Here is a 21956-nt window from a genome sequence, read left to right as displayed (position 1 = left end):
GGTAATTGCTTATTCACTTTATGATATTCTGGCTTATGAACCGTTTCATAGGAACGCTCTACCTTCGGATAGCGGGGGGAAACCTGTAATTCACATTCCTACCCAGCTTTATGTCATTTGTAAATTTCGATATGCTAAAATTTATTTTCCTCACCCATAGTGAATACGTACATTATCATTAGCTGGAATCCAAACACAGATTCCTTGCAGAATCCCAGTAGCACTGTCTGCCACTCAGAAAAAGAGCATTTTTTATTCTTACTTATCTACCAACTAATTCTGTATCCACACAAATACCTTAACCTACACCTCATGTGCTTTAATTTTGTAGGCAAATCTCTTATGTATGACTTTACTGAACACCTTCCAAAACCCCCAAAATGGTTAAATTATTGCAACTTATATAACTTCTGTGACTATTTTATGCACTGTTTTTCATAAATTACAATAAATGGACTGAAAACATTTCCTTAGTTGAAAATTATTTTGGGGATGTTTTTAGGTTGTGAAAGGTACTTACGGAACTTAAAGTTCTTTTCATTAGTCCATCAACCAACCACTGCATTGCACCATGTCTACAGAACACAGAATAATAATGGGATAGGCCCTTTGACTTATTACGTTTGTGCTGAACATGAAGCCAAACTCACCTTATCCCAATTGCCTGAACATGGTCTGCATCCCTCCATTTCTTATTTGTTCATTTGTCTAAATGCCACTCAAATTTCACTATCACATTTGCTTCTACCACCTACATTCCAGATACCTACCATTATGTACAAAAACATTTTGCCTCACATCTTTAAACTTTCCCCCTCACTTTTAGTATTTGTCTTTTCAACCGTTAAAGATTACCCACTCAGTGCCTCTCAGAATTTTATACACTTCAAGTCACACCTTAACCACTGATGCTCAAGCAAAAACAATACAAGTTTGTCTTAAAAACAGACTGCTGGAGGAACTTGGAGCAACAAACAAAATGCTAGAAAAAAGAAACAGTGGGTCAGGCAGCATCTGCAAAGGGAAATGGATGGTCAACATTTTGGATCAGAGCCCTTGATTAGGATGCCCTAATAAAGGGATTTAGCCCAAAATATCAGCTATTCTTTTCTCTTTACAGATACCACCTGACTAGCCAAGTCACTCCAGCAATTTGATTTTTGCTTCAGATTCCAGCATCTATATCTTGCATCTCTAAATTTCTCCAACTTCTTATATAATATTTCAAATGTAGCCTTAAGTTTTGTACAGCTGCAACTTGATTTCTGAACATTCATAATCAATGCCCCAACTAATGGTAGCAAGCAGCAAGCATTAAAGAAATCATACACCATCCAATTGTGTTGCCACTTTCAGGGTGTCTCGGACTTTCACCCAAGATCCCTCTATACATCAATGCCCCAACGGCCCTATCACTTATAGCACGTTTCCTTTTGCACTTGACCTCTCAAAAACACTGTATTGCCATGTCTTTTTGCCACCCAAACCAGACACCTCTTCCTTCCTAATAGTCACATGCCCTAGAATATCAACACATCCCTCCTTAATCACACACTTTCTTGCATGTCTTTCTCATGGTGAATGCTGTAGCAAAGTGCTCATTAAGGACCTCACCCACTTCCTCTGGCTCTATGGATAAATACCTCACACCATCCCTTGTCCCAGAGCTCAACGTGCCTTAGAATTCTCAGTTTCACTTGCAAGGACATTTCATGACCCTCCTAATTCCATGTTCTTTTCTGCTTCCTTTACATTCCTTAACAGCCTTGTCTGATTTCAGACCCCTCAACCTTGCATATACTTCCTTTTTCTTTTGACTAAATTTACAATGCCTCTTGGCGTACAAGGTTCCTGAAGCTGCCACTTCTATCTTGCCTTCGTACAGGAATATGCTGGTCCTGAACTCTATCAAGTTGGCCTTTAAAATACTCTTGCATGTCAAAAGTAGATTTACTTTCAAACAGCTTCTCCTAATCTAATTCCTTCAGTTCTTGCCTAATAAAGCAACATCAATAATCAAGGGCTCCCAACATCCAGGACACACCCCATCAGGAAAGGGGTACAGAAGCCTCATCCCAAACCATGAGGTTCAGGAATTTATTACCCCTCATCCATCTGAAATCAGAGGGGTTTAACTTCATTCACCCCAACACTGAACTGATTCCTCAACCTATGGACTCACTTTCAAGGACTCTGCAACTCTTGTTCAATATTTGTTGCTTACTTATTATTATTTTGACTTTTTTCTTTTTTGTATTTGCATAGTTTGGTGTCTTTTGCACACATTAGTGTTTGTCCATCTTTGTTGTATGCAGTTTTCCATTGATTCTATTGTGTTTCTTTGTGTTTCTATGAACCTCAAGGTAGGCGTACATGTACTTTGACAACAAATTTACATAGGACTTTAAAACAGCTGTAATTAGCCTTTCTCTAATTTAGCACTTTCACTGGGACAACCACTCTAACCCATAACTATTGTAAAAATTAAAGAATTATGACCACTATTCCCAAAATGCTCCTTCACTGGAACTTCAGATCACCTGGCCAAGCTTATTCCCTAGTACCAATCTAGTATGGTCTCATCCACATTTGATACTGAGATCATTTTAAATTACACAGATATCAATCAAATAGCAGCAAAACTTTGTAATCAAGCATATTTCTAGGACTAACTCCATTACATGCCTGTCTACTGCAGAAAACGGCACTAGCACACAGACATGATTCACAATGGGGAAGTGGAGGAGAACTCAAGGAGCACATTTGAAGTAGGTGAGCAAGTAAAATATAGATATCTCAAATAGAGTTTTCACTTCAGAGCTTTAAATGCAGATCTCCATAAAGCATTAAAGGGGTGCTCTACTATCAGAAGTACTATTTTTTTAATCTATTATTTGGTACATGATATGAGGAATTATTCACTGTCCCGAACAAGATATACTTGATTAATATTTCAGAAAATTCAGGCCAAAACATTATTGCATTGAAATTGGAGGGAAATAGCTGTGCACAGATTAGCTATCATATTTTCTGCATTACAGTAGCAACTACACTTTATAAGTGCTTCATCCAGTTATAGAACACATTGGAGTGTTCTGAAAGGGATACAAGGCCATTATGCAAATACTTTCTTCTTTGATTGATAAGTATTGTCCAACAAAATGCCTACGACCAGTGTGGTCTACTTGTAAACTTATGCAAAGCTCAATAAAAGATTAGATCGGGGTGAAGGAAACAATATATAACTGATTGAAATCCTGGTTATATGAGAACTCAATTATTAATTAAATGTTTCTAAAAGAAATCAAGTTCTATGAATTGAAGTGCATTTCAGCACCAAAAGTAAAGAAACTGAAGCAGTCTCTTTAAGGTCTACAAAATTTCTCTGAAACAAACTGCCACTTTATATTAGAATTTTAAAATCCACATACATCCTCCAACTCTCATTTTCAAATGCATGATTAAAAATATGCTTTATATGCAGGAATTCAAGGAATATTGACTAAACACATTGATGAAGGAAGAGCAGTAGATGTAGTGTATATAGATTTCAGCAAGGCATTTCATAAGGTACCCCATGCAAGGCTTATTGAGAAAGAAAGGAGATATGGGATCCAAGGGGACATTGCTTTGTGGATCCAGAACTGGCTTGCCCACAGAAGGCAAAGATGGTTGTAGATGGGTAATATTCTGGTCGGTGACCAGTGGTGTACCTCAGGGATCTATTCTGGGACCGTTGCTCTTCATGATTTGTATAAATGACCTGGATGAGGAAGTGGAGGGATGAGTTAGTAAGTTTGCTGATGACACAAAAGTTGGGGGTGTTGTGGATAGTGTGGAGGGCTGTCAGAGGTTACAGCGGGACATTGATAGGATGCAAAACTGGGTTGAGAAGTGGCAGATGGAGTTCAACCCAGATAAGTGTGAAGTGGTTCATTTTGGTAGGTCAAGTATGATGGCAAAATATAGTATTAATGGTAAGACTTGGCAGCGTGGAGGATCAGAGAGATCTTGGGGTCCGAGTCCATTGGACGCTCAAAGCAGCTGCACAGGCTGACTCTGTGGTTAAGAAGGAATACGGTGTATTGACCTTCATCAATCGTGGAATTGAATTTAGGAGCAGAAAGGTAATATTGCAGCTATTTAGGACCCTGGTCAGACCCCACTTGGAGTACTGTGCTCAGTTCTGGTCACCTCGCTTCAGGAAGGATGTGGAAACCATAGAAAGGGCACAGAGGAGATTTACAGGGATGTTGCCTGGATTGGGGAGCATACCTTATGAAAACAGGCTGAATAAGCTTGGGCTTTTCTCCTTGGAGCGACGGAGGATGAGAGGTGACCTGATAGAGGTGTATAAGATGAGAGGCATTGATCCTGTGGATAGTCAAAGGCTTTTTCCCCAGGGCTGAAATGGATGCCACAAGAGGGCACAGGTTTAAGTTGCTTGGGAGTAAGTACAGAGGAGATATCAGGGGTAAGTTGCTTTTTAAAAAAAAAGTGGTGAGTACATGGAATGGGCTGCCGGCAGCAGTGGTGGAGGCAGATATGATAGGGTCTTTTAAGAGACTTTTGGATAGGTACATGGAGCTTAGAAAAGTAGAGGTCTATGGGGAACCCTAGCAATTTCTAAGGTAGGGACATGTTCGGCACAACTTTTTGGGCTGAAGGACCTGTATTGTGCTGTAGGTTTTCTATGTTTTTTCTATGAATATTACTGATTTACAGATTATATTTACAGATTTTCGTAATGGAACAAATGTTTATCTATAATATAAGAAATACAATCAAGACTGAAACATTCAACCAGAAGAGTTTAATAAACAATTCATCTTTGCTTCCTTCTGAGATCCACCATCACAGAAGCAACTTTTTCATCTATTTGATTCATGCCAAATAATACTTAGCAGTGTGAAGAGCAATGGATACAGCAAAAGCTCAACATCTTATCAATAACACTGAAAGACCTGCACTACTGAACTAAATATGCCACCAACCAATATGCTTTGGTATAACAACGATAGTAATCATTTTTCAATCTGGAAAGTTAGAAAGGAATGTACTGGTCCACATTTTTTGAACAAATCTAATCTATTTATCGTCAAGTCTACTTTCAATCATCAGCAAAGTTATGGAAGATGTCATTGACAGTGCAAAGCAGTATTTACTCAGTAATAAAAATGTTGATCAATACTTCGTTTGGATTTTCCCAAAACCACTTGGCTTCAGAACTCACCAGAGCCTTGGTTCAAACATGCGCTCAGGAAATGAATTCAGAGCAACATAATGGTCACTGCTCTGGGCATAAAGGACACACTTATCGACATACAGCTTCAAAGAGCTGAGGAAAATCTGAAATGGACAGCAAGGAGAAAACATTCAAACATAGGCTGATTAGAGACATGTAAAATATGCCACAGAAGCACCAAACAATGACAATCTCCAACCACTTATCCACTGGCAGCATTTGCCTCACCACCCAAAATCTGAAAAGCTTTCCACCACCTAGCACATGACAGAAGCACAATGGAAATTCTTCACTTGTCTGGATTAAAGACAGCTCCAACAATTCTCAAGAGATCTGACATCAAGGAGAAAGAGCCACATGATCTTTCTCCACCCATCAATCCTTCACCACAGAACACTGCTGTTACTTCCTTTGACTATTCTGATAGCTCCTAAGATGTAACTTTCTAAAGAATGACAAGAACATGTGATGTATGGAAATTCTATGACATGCAGGTTCTCCTCCAAATCAGATACCACCTGACTTATAAATATATTGGCAATTATCAATCTTTTTAAAAAAAATCATTTTCCAGGATCTGTATGTTGCGAGTGGTAAGCTGCCTTCTTGAACATGACAGTCTGCTTGATTAAGGTACCCCCACAGTGCTTTTGGATAAGGAGTTCCAAGATTTACCACCACAGTTGTTGGTCTATGCATTTCTGCTGCTGATGATGATAATCTCATGGGTGCCCAGCTTTAAGTAGCCAGATCTGTCTTGAGTCTACTTTATTTGGCACAAATATAGTGCTACATAACATGAAAGCACCTTCAGTATGAACATGGGGTTTTATTTCAGCAAATGGCTTGTGTATTAGCTGCTTCTGCTAATGCTACCATGGGTAACTGTATCTGCCACACGTCTGTGAGGACAAATTCAAGTAGGTTACCTCCCCTACTGGTTCACTCACATCCAGCCACAAGTCCACACTAACACTTGATCAGTGATGGATCTATCAAAACTCTTCCTGATGGACACTGAAGTCCCTGTGTTAGGGTACATATATTCTGCATATTTTCAATAGTTTTCCCAGGATTAACATTAAATAATTCATAACAGAAAATATTATATGGCAATCAAGAGAAAGTTTTCATGTCCATGTTTACCTGATAATATGAGGCATGGAGTCAAGGTGGAGAGCTCCCATGGCTATTCTTGCTGATTTACCTCTCTGGGTTTGTCTCGCCAGTGGGTCAGGACATATCGAGGTAGTATAGTGGGGGTATGTCTGTAATGTTTGTAAAATATGATTCTGCAGGTACAGTCGGCCCTCCTTATCCGCGGATTCCACATGCGCGGATTCAACCAACCGCGGATTGGGAAAACCCGGAAATTCTTTCTCCAGCACTTGTTGCCTGAGCATGTACAGACTACTTTTTCTTGTCATTATTCCCTAAACAATACAGGATAACAACTATTTACATAGCATCTACATTGTATTAGGTATTATAAGTAATCTAGAAATGACTTAAAAGTACAGGCAGTCCCCGGGTTATTAATGAGTTCCATTCCTGAGTCCATCTTTAAGTCGGATTTGAAGTCGGAACAGGTCATCCGGTATTATTTAGCATCAGTCAGTCAAACGTTTTTCTTAGTATATAGTATATATTTTACCTTTCTATGCATATAAAACACTTAAGAAACATACGTATTTCAATAATTAAACCACTGCATTGCTTTGTAATAATTGTAGCTTTCATCGGGGCAGGGCCTTTCACATGCTCCATTAAAATTGTTCCAATTGTTGACCGACTGCAGCCTAACGCTTTTCCAATGACTGATGGCGTTTCACCTCTTTCCAATCGCTTTATTACTTCCACCTTATTTTCCAATCGTGATCGTGATTATTTTCGTGAACAGAAACACCGCAGATTCAGAGCTGCACCACCGTGGTCATAATGTCCACTGCACTGAGACAGGTTAAATAAGGTCCAGGGTTCCTCTGGGTCCTAAAGACCACTGCACTGAGGCAGGTTAAATAAGGGACTTGATCATCCATGTTTTCTGGTATCCGTAGGGGGTCTCGGAACCAATCCCCCGCAGATAAGGAGGGCCAACTGTAGTCTATGGGACAAATTATTCAATTTTAACACCAGTCTCTAATTGTTCACAATGACTTTGAAAAGTCATTCATCCTGGGAGTGACTTTGTCAGGTGGCTCATCCAGTTGTTTTTTTAAATGTTTGAATGAACCAGAAAGTGTGTTAATAGGCCATTTTGGAGTTTAATTAATGGGGGTGGATCTGAAGTCACCTAAAGGTCATATCAGGTAAGTAGGGATTTCTTTTCCTGAAGGATGTCAGTGAATCAGATGGATCTTTGCCACTATTTTGTGGTCTTCATTACTAAAATCTTTTAGCTCCTGAATTTCAGATAATTTACTGAATTTAAATTCCACAGCTGTTGTAGAATTTGAACTATTAGTCTACCCATTTAGACTGCTAATCTGGTAATTTAGTTTCAGTGCCACCACCAAATCTTTACTAGGTCTAAATCCTGGAAGTCCCTCCCCAGTGGAATTGTAGCAGTATTAACTTCAGCATAACAACTGCAGTTATTTAAGGTAGTAGTTTACTGCACCAAGTCAAAAGTTTTGAACTTAAACAAATTTTGGATAGAACTTTTCTTCTAAAAACACTGGAAAAAGTTGAAACTAGTAGACAATGGGAAATGCTTACAGTCAGAAAATTTGGTTCCTTTATCACTCCCTGCTCACCCTTCAAACTAGGGGTTATAGCAGAGCAGTGTCAAATTAACCATATGTTTAAAGCGTAGCCAGCTAGTCTCCAGACACAGAGCAAAGTAGACTGTGGAATGTAGAATGTAGAATGTAACCTGAGCTGAGAGACTTTTCCACCTTCCTTTTTCCCCCAAAGTTGTAAAGCAATCCTCTAGTCTAGAAACTAACAATCTGGGATCTTAGCTCCATGGTACAGACACCGCAAAACTAGTTCTAAACTACTAGCAACAACTGAAAACCTGAGAGGTGAAACTTCTCTTCCACAAATACTGCATATCAATACTTTTAGTGTTACTAGGTATCAAAACATTACAATACTATGTATGAATTATAATAACCTTTATTACAATTTGCATGCTAAACTAAATACTTCAAACCAACTTCAGTAAGTTTCTACTGCGTGTACCAATGTCCCAAAGAAGTAATCGGACTCACATCCAGGTTCCATCAGCAAACTTTCTAAATTAGATGAATTTAATTTAAGTTCATCTAAATTAAGTTTAGAAATTAATATGCTGAAATTAATAAAAATTGTAATCCTGATGCAGCTAAGTAAAGAAATATAGTCAATGTCATTTCACATGCGATGCCAGTAATAGAATACCTAAACAGCAAACTTTCCCACTAATGTTATTGGCAACCAGACTTTATAAAAGTTAAGGTAACCGCTACATTAATACATGGATAGTATCACAGCTAAAAATTCTGTGATTGTAAGCCATATTTGCATCCAGGGCCGGGACCTGTACCATGGCTGGTTAACAGCCAGAGGTGCAGTGGGGAATGTAGATAGGTTTTCAGCCAGAACTGGGTTCAGGAACACTAGCAAATCAGGAACACAAGTAGCTGTGTTGTCAAGGTGCTGTTGCTGTGCAATATGAGGGGTGATTGATAAGTTTGTGGCCCACGGTAGAGGGAGTGAAAACTAGCACGTTTATTTTTCCCTATATTTACACACTTAGTCCAGCAGTTGTGGAGCATATAGATCCCTTCTTTGTAGAAGTTGGCGTCTTGGACCTCCAGTAGTGGTCCACAGCATGGGGTGATTGATAAGTTCAAGGTCTAAGGTAGAAGGAGATGAGTTATTAAAATCAAACTTTCTGCATTTTCACTCAAAGAGTTCAACTGTATGAGCATGTAACGAGAGCTGTCTAACTCATCTCCTTCCACCCTAGGCCACGAACTTATCAATCACCCCTGCTGTGGACCACTTCTACAAAGAGATTGGTAAGGAATTGGTAAGGCCAAATTTGAAGTATTGTGTACAATTCTGGTCACCGAATTATAGGAAGGGTGTCAACAAAATAGAGAGATTACAGAGAAGATTTACTAGAACGTTACCTGGGTTTCAGCACCTAAGTTACAGGGAAAGGCTGAACAAGTTAGGTCTTTATTCTTTGGAGCATAGAAGGTTGAGGGGGGACTTGATAGAGGTATTTAAAATAATGAGGGGGATAGATCGAGTTGACGTAGATAGGCTTTTTCCATTGAGAGTAGGGGAGATTCAAACAAGAGGACATGATTTGAAAGTTAGGGGGCAAAAATTTAAGGGTAACACGAGGGGGAATTTCTTTACTCAGAGACTGAATGTGTGGAATGAACTTCCAGTAGAAGTGGTAGAGGCAGGTTTGGTATTGTCATTTAAAGTAAAATTGGATAGGTATATGGACAGGAAAAGAATAGAGGGTTATGGGCTGAGTGTGGGCCAGTGGGACTAGGTCGGCACGGACTAGAAGGGCCGAGATGGCCTGTTTCTGTGCTGTAATTGTTATATGGTATACTCCACAACGGCTGGACTAAGGAGGGGACTATGTTGAAAAATAAATGTGCTAGGTTTTGTGCTAAAATTGACTCCTTCTACCTTAGGCCACAAACTTATCAATCACCCCTTGTACAAGCCACAGCTGTTGCAGATGGTGAGAAACCCCCAAAGCGGGGCAACTTTCAGCATGCAAGATTGCAATAAATCAAGCATAACTCATTTGGCTGACAAGCTGAAAATTACAAACTGAAATTTATTCAACAGTTGTTCTATCTCACGGTGGGGGAAGGGGGCTGATTAATGCATGCCACCCCAGCTAGTGGCCTTAGAGGTAATACATTTTTTTAAATTATCCATGCCTACAGTGAAGAGGCAGGCAGTGGCAAGGCTGGTTCAGGGAATGAGCTGTGCTGGGGTATTGTGAAGTGCAACACATTTGAGGCGCCAGAGGAGTTTGTAACACTACTGGAGAAAGAGCGAGCGATTTAGAGAGAATCAATGCGCAAGGGTTTTGATGTCCATCCATCTAACTGAGGTGCAAGGTTGGATCATTCGAATCACCACACCGATTTGGTGAGATTGAGAATGGCTTTGGGTGGGGTGATCCAGGCCCTGGGACACAGCACTATCCAGTACATCGGCACAGATAAACTGGAAACCTGAGCACTGTGAATGGAGGCAAACATCGGGCTGATTTTGATCACTCTCCTGCGAGCATTCATTCCTTTCACCACAGCGCTGAGGCTATGAACTGAGGCAGCTGCTCCTGGAACAGATCTGGGACTCGGTCTGCTTCAGGATGCTGTTGGCTTGTTTCATGATGTGTTTTTCTATCCCCCTCTCTCCCCTTCTCTATGCTGTGATTTTTGGTCTTTCTTAAATTGGGTTATTCAAGTTTCTTGCTTTGTGGCTGTCCATAAGCAGACACATTTCAAGGTGTATAATTTATACATTCTTGATAATAAATGTGCTTTGAATTTAGTCCTTACCCTACCCCTTTTAAATAACAAGGGTTTAGTGTACAGTGAAGTCAATAAAAACATTTCTTACCAGTTTATGTACTGACATCACCAATCCTCACATCTCAATCTAAATGATATGTACACGATGCTGGAAGAACTCAGCAGGTCAGGCAGCATCTGTGAGAAAAGAGTAGTCAACGTTTCAGGCCGAGACCCTTCATCGGGAATGGGGGGGGGGGGGGAAAGAGAGGGCCAAAGCCCAGTAATAGAGATAGGGGAGCGGGAAGGGCTAGAGGCGCCAGGTGGAGAACCAATCAGAGGAAGGATAAGGGGGGGGGAGGGGATAAGCATGAAAGAACTGTAGCGGTAAAGGAGCAGAAAGTTGAAAGGGGAGAGAGGCAGAGAGGGACCTAGGATAGGGGAAGGAGGAGGGGGAGGGAATTACCGGAAATTGGAGAATTCAATGTTCATACCACCAGGCTGGAGGCTACCCAGACGGTAGATGAGGTATTGCTCCTCCAACCTGAGTTTGGCTTCATCATGGCAGTAGAGGAGGCCATGTATGGACTTATCTAGATGGGAATGAGAGGCAGGGTTGAAGTGGGTGGCAACCGGGAGGTCCTGTCTATTGTGACGGATGGAGTGGAGGTGCTCAACGAAGCGGCCCCCCAATCTGCGTCGGGTCTCGCCAATGTAGAGGAGGCCGCACCGACAGCACCAGATGCAATAGACAACTCCAGCAGACTCGCAGGTGAAGTGTTGCCTCACCTGGAAAGACTGTCTGGGGCCCGGAATGGTGGTAAGGGGGGGGGGGGGGAGGTGTGGGGCAGGTGTAGCATTTGCGCTTACAGGGATAAGTGCCGGGTGGGAGTTCTGTGGGGAGGGACGTGTGGACCAGGTAGTTGGCTACTCTTTTCTCACGGATGCTGCCTGACCTGCTGAGTTCTTCCAGCGTCGTGTACGTATTCTTTGATCCACAGCATCTGCAGTTGTATCCTGTCATAGCGCTGCTTCATCACCATAACTTCTAGTAGAGATCACAAGTTGTAGAGCAGACTCAATGGGCCAAATGGTCTAACTCTGCTCCTGAGTTTTAATCAGCTGGTATTTCCTGATACTATTTTTTCATCTAGTTCTCCCCCTCACCCCTTCTATGTCCCTTGGATAAATAAAGAAATAAATTTCTTAAATCAAAAGCTTCACACAAGCATTCACCCATTAATTTAAGTTCACACGATTAACAATTCCTTTCATTCCTTACCTTCTTGCGTGTTTATTTTTCTCTTAAATATATCTGAGATTTCATTTCAGTGATTCCAGATGGCAGTGTGTTCAAGTTTGACTATTTTTGAATTAAGTTCAATCACCCATTGAAAGTTGGTACTTGCAGCATATTACCGTAGTTCATTATGACAGTACTTAACCAACTACTCAATTAATTTAAGAGTTCAATTTCAAGAATTTTTCCTTTAACTGTATGGTAAGAAAGCTTCATGTAATTCAGGAAGTAAAGGGACTTGGAGAACAAAAGAAAATTAACCAAAAAATGTCTATTTACATTCAGAATGGTGACATGAGATTAATTAAATTTAATTTTTAGAAAAGTAGCCAACACTGTTTTCATGTTCATGGCTAGTCTTAGTGAAAGGTGCTAAATCTGTAGATAAAATGTGAAACCAGTTAGGATGCCACTGCCAGTTCCGTGAATTAGTTTGTAAACTTGAAATACTGTATACGGCAGCTAATAGAAAAGCAAGTTTTCTTTGATACTCACCAGGCTCCCTCCTACCATAAAGGAATTTGCATGGATTAAAATTATATTGTTAGTTCTCCACCTCCAAATACAGTCAATTCTGGCTAATTGGTACACATTGAGACCAGTATATTTTGGCCCAATTAAATGGCTGCCCTAATTAGCTGAAGTTTCATGAAAATAGTTAAAAAGGTATTAAAAAAAAAGACTAATCGAACAAATTGTGCATTTAAAAGCAGAACAAATTAGAAGATTAACAATGATACTACAGTACTATAAAACTGTGTGTTAGCTATCAACAGAGCAATTCATCTGCATCACGTTCTTTTGACTGTAAATGGAAAAAAATCAATGCAACACCTAGTGCAGATAATGGCCTGTCTTCATACAATGCTGTCCATGATTATATCCTCCAAATCTTCAATTTCATTGTCACATTCAAGAACATTATCAATACCATCAAACTCTCCATAGTTTCTAACCTGGATTTGTGAAATTGTTTCATTTTCACTCCCCATTGTTTCTGGCATCTCCAAGTCTAAATGCTTGAAACTGCAATAGCAAAACAGTTCTGAATTGTCTACTGCTTATTTCTCGCCAACTATCAGTGACAAAAAATGCTTTTTAGATCTCAAACACACAACTGACACCATTTAAAAACTGTTTGCTCCAAGTATGGCATTGTGTCGATCAGACACACGAGTGCACCAAACTGGCATTAGTTAGAAACAGTTTGGTAACAATCTCTTGCACTAATTAAGTGGCATGGTGAACCAAATAAATGAAATGAATTATGACTATTTTCTTGATCAGTTTTTGTTCTTTAAGACTTGTCCCAAATAAGCAGCTGCCCCAATTAGCTGGTGGCCCAATTAATCAGAATCGACTGTAATTTGAAATTGGCTTACATCACAGCAATTTATTCAAAGCTCTCCAAAAATACTGGTGTCTAAATAGATTTAATATTCTTAGATGTGATACTATATAGAATAGATGATTATAGACTCTTGGCATGTTTAAATAAGGTAAGCAGAGATAGGTAAAATATATGTCCTATTCCCTCAGAGTGAATCTTTGCAATTCTCTGCCCCTGACGGCAGTTAAAGACAGATCATGTTATACATTTAAAATGGAAGGCACCACAGTAGTGCAGTGCTTAGTGCAACACTATTACAACTTGGGATAGAGTTCAATCTCGGTGTCCTCTGTAAGGAATTTGTTTGTCCTCTTGTTTTCTCTGGGTGCTCCGCTTTCTTCCCACAGTCCAAAATGGCACCAGTTAGTGGGTTAATTGGTCAATGTAAATTTTTTTTTAAGGTCAAGTCAGGGGTTGCTGGGTGACACAGCTTTAAGAGCTGGAAGGGCCTATTTGGTGCTTTATCTCTAGATAAAATAAATTAATAAATGGATAAATATTTGAAAGATCAAGGAATTGAGAGTTAGGAAGAACTTGGACAGAAGAGCTGAGGCCAGCATAGAGCAACCATGATTGTAATGAATAGCAGAGCAAGCTTGAGGAACTCAATGACCTCAATGGAAGATTGGAGGAATAAAAGTTGTTTTTATACAGACAATGATTAAATGGAAACATAGTCAATGCTTCAAATAGGAAAAATGTTGCTAAGTTACAGGAAAGCAGTAAGGGAATGGAACTGATTGGATTGCTCTACAAAAGAATTTGCACAGACTCATTGGGCCAAATGCCACTGCAACAATATTGATTCCAAATTTCTGGAACAAAAGCAGCATGGATTCACACAACTCAAAAAACACTGCAAAACCAATACCTGAAGGCGGTGTATCAGATTCTGAATTAAATAAGCCCTTAACAGTTCTAAAGCCTGTTGAATAAAGATATTAAATGAAGCTATTTCTAAATGTAACTTATGATTTCCAGAACAATAAAAATGATAATAAAATGATTGTTGAACATTTCTTTTAGTTTATCCATAATTTTTTGTCATCTGGGCACTCAATGGCAAGACCTGGATTTATTACACATCCTTACTTACCCTTGAGAATGCAAAGCTAAGTTATTGCCTTTAAGCACTGCAGTTCATTCAGTGAAGGTCCCCCTATCTAGTTATTGGGGAAGAGGTTCCAGTATTTAGACTCAATGACAATTAAGGAATGACACCATATTTCTCAGTCAAAGTGGACAGTGGCTTGAAATGCAACATGCAGGTGGTGGTGTGTCCATGTACCTGAAGCACTTCCCTTCTTAGTGGTAGAGATAGTGAATCTAAGAGGTGCTACTGAGTAGATTAGGCAAATAATTGCTGTGCACTTTGTAGATAGTACAACTCTGTTGGCTATAGCAGAGGGAGTGAACATTAAGATATTGGGATGGGATTCAAGCATGCTGCTTGTCTTGCATGTTATCAAGCTTGAGAGTTATCAGAAGTGCACATATTCTCACTCACATTAGGCAATATTACTTTTAGAGGCGGTGGGTGTAATGCACAGATAATGATTTTAACTGCCACTTTTATATTTGAAGTTTTATTGGACATTTTTGTTTTACCATGATAGGGAACTGCAATTTTGATTTATACAGGCTTTCAAAGGCTCTGAAGATTTATATTTTTAAAAAAAACTAAACTACAACACAAGGGAAAACTAACTTAAAATTATTGTATTCTAGATGCCAGAAGAAAATGCTGCCAAACTTTGTCACACACTTAATATAATTGTTTAATTCAGATGACAAAAAGCTCTGAGTTAGCAAAGCCATGAAGACAAAAATAACATCTAATTAAAAGTGGCATCAACAAGAGAAATAAATTAACAAATTAAACATGTCAGAACTTTCTAACTACACCTGGCAAAAGCAATTAAAATAATTCAAAATGACTCCATTTTGCGAATGTACCGTAACTAAAATGACTGATAAAATATAATGGTAACAGCCAATGGAAATAAAAATGACAGGTGTAAAATAAATAACTTTACTATAAAAAATTAAGCCACTACATTAATCTAACAGTTCTGGTGTGCTTCAGATATTCTATTATGCAGTATTAATGCTGGGTCAAATCTTATTCAGCTTGGAAGGCTGTTTATATAATACATCGTAAATGAAACACCTTTATATTTTAATCCTGCTTCTGAGAAACAAAGTATCAAAGTTTACATTAGGTCTTCATCTAGATGCTGGTCAAATACAGTGAATTCCGGTTAATTAGGGCAGCCACTTATTTGGGACAACTCTTAAAGAACAAAAATTAATATAGGAAATTGCCGAGATTCCCTTTGTTTATTTTGTGACACTCAGCTGCTTAATGGGGACAGGAAATTGTTGCTAAACAGGTTCTAACTAGCGTAGGTCACACACACGTGTGGCCATTAGTGTTTGTTTTCAAAAAGCAGCGATTTTTATCACTGATAGTTGGCGATAAATAAGCAGTAACACAGTTCAGAACTGTTTTGCTCACTGCAGTTTCAAACATTCAGGCTTGAAGATGCCAGAAATAACTGAGAGTGACATTTAGGAACTACAAAGAATCTGAAGATATTACAATCAACTTGAATGTTACAATGAAATTGAAGATTAAGGATGCAATTGTCAATAACACTGTATGAAGGCAGTGCACTATATGCACTAGGTACAGATTCCCCCCACTATCCAAAGGTACAGCGTTCCTATGAAACTGTTTGTAAACCGAAATGTCGTAAAGCGAAGAAGCCATTACCATTAATTTAAGGGAAAAATTTTTTTTGAGTGTTCCCAGACCCAATAAATAACCTACCACATCATACCAAATAACACATAAAATAACACAAACATATAGTAAAAGCAGGAATTATATGATAAATATACTGCCTATATAAAGTAGGAATATTGTATGTATGGTGTAGTTTCACTTATCAGAATTGGAAAGAGCGAGCCAAAATTGATTTAGAGAGAGAGAGAGAGAGAGAGAGAGAGAGAGAGAGAGAGAGAGAGAGAGAGAGAGAGAGAGAGAGAGAGAAAAAATCGGCACGAGGCTTCACAGTCATGATAGTATTTCTTGGGGTAAATATACGTATAAAGCAGGCGTATTTTTTTCGTAAAAGTGAAAATCCTCTTTGGTTAGTGAAAACAGGTACTAATGTAAGTCTTTCATAACAGCGAGCTGTCATAAAACGAACGTTCGAAAAACGGGGGGCCACCTTTGTTTGTACTGATTTTGTTCACTGTATACACTGGATGAATTCCTCTGTCGATAACTTTCAGGAACTAATACACAGATTTATAGTACTGTGCAAACATGAGGAAATCTGCAGATGCTGGAAATTCAAACAACACACACAAAATGCTGGTAGAACACAGCAGGCTAGGCAGCATCTATAGGGAGAAGCGCTGTCGACGTTTTGGGCCGAGTCAGCCCGAAACGTCGACAGCGCTTCTCCCTATAGATGCTGCCTAGCCTGCTGTGTTCTACCAGCATTTTGTTTATAGTACTGTAGTAGCTTTGGCAGTGTTCTAATTTATTCTGTTTGTGATTTAAATAGATAATTTGTTACCCAGTTTGTCTTTTTTATAGTTTTTTAACCTTTTCCATGAAACTTCAGCTAACTGAGGTAGCCAAAGTGTACTGGTCCCAATTAACTGGAATACACTATGTGAAAATGCAAACACCAGCAAACCACAAGACTTTGGTGGTGCTGAACATCATTCCAATTAAAACTCCACACAAGCACTGTTCCACATATCCTCATCATCAAATCACTCCATTGACTCTCCCCTCCTGTATCTTCAAAGATGCTTTAATCCAATTCTTTTCTTGATAGACCCAAATTTATTTACAGCAATGGCTTCAATAGCCCTCTTCCTTTCCAGTCCCGATGAAGGGGCTTGGCCTGAAATGTCAACTATTTATTCCTCTCTATAGATGCTGCCAGATTTGCTGAGTTCCTCCAGCATTGTGTGTTCCTGTGAGCTTTTCAATATTTGTCTCTAGCAAACTGGACATAATAATTCCATTTAAATATAAACCAACCTTTCAGGGATAACTTTAATTGATTTTAACTCCTTTATGTAGAGAGTGATGATTATATTGGATTGGATAGGCTGGTAGAGTACTAGAAGCCTATGGTGTGGAAGAAATCAAGATTTTGATAAATAGTTAAAATAAGGATGATTAATAATTATGTTTCTAGAAATGTTCTCTCTTTTCTATTTGGTCCAGTACCAAGTTAAATTTCTAAATTTTTAAATTTGGAAAACTGGAGAGCTTTAAGAAAATTATTTTCCCTGAATATGGGTTAGATTGCAAGATTCCCAACAATAATTAGCAAAAAAAAAGCCGAAAAGAAAAATATTTAATTTAGCAGCCTCAGGGCCTCTCAAAGCACCCACAGTTAAGCATGTGCTTTTGAAGTGCAGTCACTGCTATAATGCAGCAGAAATTACAGTATTGCTTAAAGATCCACAATAACCAAATACTTACTTTGACAATCTACCATATCCTAATAGGCTTTTATTACATTTCCAAGATTCAAACCAATAGCTTAACTCAGTTATTAGTTGCCATGCGCCAACAGTGGCGCATTGGATGATTAGAAGTGGCTCATTGCACCCCACTGATAATAATTAAAAAGCCTACTCATGCAAAAAGTATTAACCAAAAACTGATTTGTAGGAAAAAAATCTACAACAGGAATGTCGGTGCGTCACAGGTTTTTGTCAGTCACTTTACAACTGACACTCGTGCGCTACGGAGTTGTGCTTTGTTCGTATTTCGTGAACATTTGCTGTTTTGTACATTTTCGAAAATTAAGCCATGCTTTTACATTCAGTTACCCATCACAGTGCAAAAGAAAATGAGCAAAAGAAAAGCAGAAAGTGATAGTAAGCGTGAATTCAATGAACAGTGGGAAAATGAGTTCTTACTTATAGCGGGTCCGTCAGGAAAACCGTTGTGCATTGTTTGTGAAAACACTTTCTCACATAATAGAAGACATGATCTTAACAGACACTATAAAACGCAACATCAGACTGAAATAGAAGGAAAACTGAAGCTAGTGCTTGGGTCTGATTACAGAAAGAATATGTGATTATGAAAAAGGAAGAAATCAAAAAATGACAAAATATATTTGTTAAAAGTCTCATTAAGGTAAGTAATGTTTATCTTGTTTTTATATTAAATCAATATATCATGTAAAAATGCTAAATATGTCTATATTAACATATTTTTTCAAGAACTGAATGGGGGTACAAGAGTTGTATGGGACATCCAAACTCGTGTGTGAAAAAAATGTCGCATGGAATGTAAAAGGTTGGCCACCCCTGGCTTGACTGATTAACAACCCTTCAGAAATTATTGTATATTCACCAAATAACTTAATTGCTCAGTATAACAGCAGTAACTTCTTGGTGGGGCAAAGGAGTTAAAATGTGATGAACTTTAGGCAACAAATGTCATCAACATCAATTACATTATGTTAATATTCAATTGCCTGAAAAAGAACAATCTTTTAATCACACTTATGGACCTTGTGACATTACACATTTAATTTGGGTTTCTTTATCATGCATACCTATTTTAGTACTAGTGTGTAAACACCTGACAAAGTTTGATCTCAAAAGTGTATCCAGACTTGGATACTTGGATGCAAAGATATGCTAGTTCTTAAAAATTGCCTTTTTTTCCCCCCTAAAGAGCGTACCAGGTCAAGATCTACATTTTCCCAAAGAAAAATTCAAACCAAATTACAGTGGCCCTTTATACTCTTAATCTGCTTTAACTGCTTTTAACTTTTAACTTTTAATTTTTAACTTTTTGCTTTTAACTGCTGCTCAGAGTTCTGTAGGAAAATTTTTGTTATGGTTGAAATGGGAAATTGCAAGGACCTCCGACTGTAAGCTTACCGTAGATTTCGCACTACAGAGCGCACCTGATTAAAAGCCGCTGGCTCTAATTTTAGAAAGAAAATCAATTTTGTACTTGTACAAGCCGCACCGGATTTTAGGCCGCAGGTGTCCCACGTTGTAATATGAGATATTTACACAGAAAGATATTACACGTGAGGATTTTTTAAACTTTTAATTAAATCCATATGGTAACATAAACAAATACATATTGCAAATGCTTTTTTTCGAACCGTGCCTGTAACGCGGCTACTTTTAAATATACATACATATCGGTAACACACAAATTACGTTGCGTATACTTTTTTACTGAACAACATTCCAATATCTCCTAACGACTGGTAAAAAATATATATACTGCAGCCTACCAGGAAAAGTTATTGATCGCCTTTAACTTAAAAGCAGCGTTTTCGCTCGGCTAATGTGCTCCCCCCCACCTTCCCGTTTATCGCAAACCGGTATTTCCCACAAGACGCGGCGAAATCGGATGTGACGTCATAGCATCCCGGGATGTAGTACAGAAAACAAATATAGTTAAAACACTTCTAACTTTAAATAGAAAATACTAACAAATGAATTACTAAGCGAAAATATTATAAACTAAATAACTGCCATAAAGGCAGCACAATGCTTTTCTTCGAGTGTTGTCCATGTTGATGAGGGTGAGTACAAATGACTGATTTACAATAATTTAATTGTGAAAGTGCGCTTGATTTATCGTACAATTTCATTGGACCTCTGTGAACTACTCATCAATTTTATTGGTCTACTGTTACGAGGCAAAATGTTTTTGGCGGCATGAAAAAAAATCATGCATTAGCCGCACCGTAGTAAAGGCCGCAGGTTCAAAGCTGTTCAAAATGTGGGAAAAAAGTAGCGGCTTATAATCCGACATCTACGGTACTTTCTTTCACATTCTAAATATGAGAAAGATCAGAATTAAGACTATAATCATTCTTAGAGAACAAAAAGTAGAGACACATCAGTTACAACAGACTTGTGGTTCCAAGGAGTGAAACTAGTTAACCAACAGCCCTTATGGTTAGGAGACTTTTGGCTAAAGAACTGAATAAATGTGTCTACCTCACGCACTCTTGCATATTCGGGCAATAGTGTGAAGGGAAAGGACAGGAGAATGCAGAGATGTCAATAAATAAGGGTTGAAAATCAAAATAAAAACTATCGACCTTTTTGCTGTTATTATATATTATGGAGCTAGTACCACAGTGCATACCTTACTTGAAAACACTATGTCTCCAAAGTTTGTAGCTTAGTGTCTTGAGGTGTTAAATAGATAAAACCATGTTTAAATGCATGATTGAAAAGCAAAACATTATAGATACTGTAAACCTGGAACAAAAATAGATGTTGAGATCCTTAAAATGTTAAACAGTTAATTTAAGAAGCAAATTAGTAAGTGAAACAAAAGCTATGGAACTAATTATCAAATTATGATTCATCAATTTTGAATGCTAGGCAGATTAGAAAAATCACCATCAAAATTCAAAGTAGTAGCTTATTTGGTTCTTACAGCCTGCTTTTGTGTTCAATACAATCATGGTTGATCATTCTAATTCAGAACCCAGTTCCTACTTTCACCCCACATCTTTATAAAATTCACATACAGGGTTAACAGTTTAGGCATGTTTTCTTTAAATTTATTAATTCTTCGGGATCCAGGCATTATTGTCCATCCACAATTATGCTCAAGGGACCCATCTATAATTTTAGTCTGGTTCTCTTTCTCTCTCTTTTCCCCCCTCACTACAATCTCCCCCCAGCCCTACCTTTCTTTCTCTTTTATTTCCCATGATTCTCCACCTTCCCCCTAGCCCATTTCCCTCCAGCCTATCACTTCCCAGCTCTCTACTTCATCCCTCCCCCCACTTCTTATCCCCCCTCGACCATCCCATGTTACTTCACTCCTGATGAAGGGTTTCTGCCTGAAACGTCATCACTACTTCCTCCCATAGATGCTGTCTGACCTGCTGAGTTCTGCCAGCATTTTGTGTTTTTTTATTTATTTCCAGCATCTGCAGATTCACTCATGTTGCCTTTGAAGATGAAAAGAGAATGGCTTCTACAACAGGTTAATGATCCTAAACATACCTCAAAATCCACAATAGATTACCTCAAGAGGCACAAGCTGAAGGTTTTGCCATGGCCCTCACAGTCCCCCGACCTAAACATCATCAAAAATCTGTGGATAGACCTCAAAAAGAACAGTGCATGCACGATGGCCCAAGAATCTCACAGAACTAGAAGCCTTTTGCAAGGAAGAATGGGTGAAAATCCCCCAAACAAAAATTGAAAGACTCTTAGCTGGCTACAGAGAGTGTTTACAAGCTGTGATACTTGCCAAAGGACATGTTACTAAGTACTGACCATGCAGGGTGCCCAAACTTTTGCTTTGGGCCCTTTTCCTTTTTTGTTATTTTGAAATTAAGAAGGAAATTTTAAAAAAGTAATCTTGCTTAAAATATTAAAGAAATGTATCATCTTTAACTTTATACCTTTTGGAAATCAGGTCATCTTTTACTCACTTAGCTATTCACAGTAACAATAATTTTGACCAGGGTGCCCAAACTTTTACATGCCACT

The 21956-nt window shown here is 38.6% G+C and overlaps 1 protein-coding gene across 3 annotated transcripts in view; it reads right to left on the bottom strand.

The window, feature by feature from the left end:
* bmpr1aa (bone morphogenetic protein receptor, type IAa) overlaps positions 1 to 21956 on the bottom strand; it is a 260246-nt gene that overhangs the window by 220667 nt on the left and 17623 nt on the right. Inside the window, exon 2 of one of the 3 annotated variants that reach the window (XM_073025226.1) lies at positions 10838 to 10926. The exons of the other annotated variants lie outside the window; for them this stretch is intronic. The gene's annotated coding sequence lies outside the window, so the exon portion shown is untranslated. The remainder of the gene's footprint in view (positions 1 to 10837; positions 10927 to 21956) is intronic. 3 annotated transcript variants of the gene reach the window in all.

This window comes from Hemitrygon akajei, chromosome 21 (genome assembly GCF_048418815.1).
Source record: "Hemitrygon akajei chromosome 21, sHemAka1.3, whole genome shotgun sequence".
Taxonomy (NCBI): domain Eukaryota; kingdom Metazoa; phylum Chordata; class Chondrichthyes; order Myliobatiformes; family Dasyatidae; genus Hemitrygon; species Hemitrygon akajei.
This window is presented reverse-complemented; position numbering and strand designations above follow the sequence as displayed.